Source organism: Callorhinchus milii, unplaced genomic scaffold (assembly GCF_018977255.1).
Source record: "Callorhinchus milii isolate IMCB2004 unplaced genomic scaffold, IMCB_Cmil_1.0 Scaffold27, whole genome shotgun sequence".
Taxonomy (NCBI): domain Eukaryota; kingdom Metazoa; phylum Chordata; class Chondrichthyes; order Chimaeriformes; family Callorhinchidae; genus Callorhinchus; species Callorhinchus milii.
This window is the reverse complement of record NW_024704768.1, coordinates 4,063,164-4,064,517: the sequence shown is the minus strand read 5'-3', so window position 1 is coordinate 4,064,517 and position 1,354 is coordinate 4,063,164.

The window sequence follows — 1,354 nt, the reverse complement described above, 5'->3', positions numbered from 1 at the left end:
TCCAATCTTGCTGCTAGATCACGGCTGATCTGTACCTCAACTCCAATTACCCGCCTTTGCCCCGTGTCCCTCTATCCCCTGACCTGACCAAACATCTCCCCACCTCAGTCTCGATGAGGTGACGAGGTGAACGGACTCAGCCATAATCCACAGCCTTTTGGGCGTTAATCGATTAATGAATTAATTAAAGTTAAGATCCCTTCTGACGGCTAAATGTGTGGTTTTAGAGTTTACTTCATTGAAAGCCTTTTTTTTTTACATAAAAAAAATCACTTTGCGTTCATCTGCTTGGCCACTGTGAGTGTTTAAGGTCTTTTATTTTTTTTATTCCTCCCCCACTCTCTCTCTCTCTCTCTCTCTGGCTCCCCCCACCCACCGCCAACCCTCCCCCCTCCCCTCAAGGGCAAAGGTATCTATCTACAAGATCATGTGAAGGAACGGAAGTCAATCTTGTCAAACGTCACTGACGTTAAATAAATATTCGATCCGTAAACCCTGTTCAGACCCTCATCCACTCCTCCCTCGTTCCTCCTCAATATTGGAATGTCCCTCCGTGTTCTTTGGAAGTGAGGGAACACTAAATAGGGATCGACGGCAATAAATGCCAATCGAGGTGTCTCGTGGTAGTGTGGGGGCGGGTGGTGTGGGGTGATACAGGGTAGTGTTGTGGAGGGGGTGAAGATAGACACCGTGTCACTGGTTGGGTCTCTGCTTCCATTGAACAGCTAAACCTCACTCCCCATCTGTGCCCCGTTCAGGTGGACGTTAAAGATCTCCCACAGGAAAGAGAAGAGAGTTTCTCTCTCTCTCTCTCTCTCTTTACTCCCGGCCGATAATCCGCCCACAAAACACACAGTCACTCCACTTTATAGTGTATCGTTTGAAGCACTTCGAGACGTCTCAACGACGTGATAAGGCGCTGTATCAAATGCAAGGATTATTATTATTATTGTTATGTTACTGCCAAGATGGGGGGGAGGGGGGGGGAGAGGGGAGGGAGTGGGAGAAAGTCATTATGGGTGGGTTGCCAGTGAGGGAGGGGATGTTCATGTTGGCAACCCAAAGATTATTATTATTATTATTAGTGAAGAAAGTGTCACAAGAGATGAGGTTCTGAAGAATGTGAGTCGTGTCCTGATAACCGAGACGCTAGTCCGCGTGAGGGGGGGGGGGGGGCGCGCTAGACAGATGCAAGTTGTCGTCGTCGGTGGCTTTGGTGTGGGGGTGGGGGAGGGTTGAGGAGTTTGAGGAATCGAAGAGCCTCGGGACTTGGGGGTCTGTTCTGAAGAACCCAACGAAGTACGATGTCAATGGCGTAAATAACAGCTGGACATAAACTTGACTCTCTCCCCCC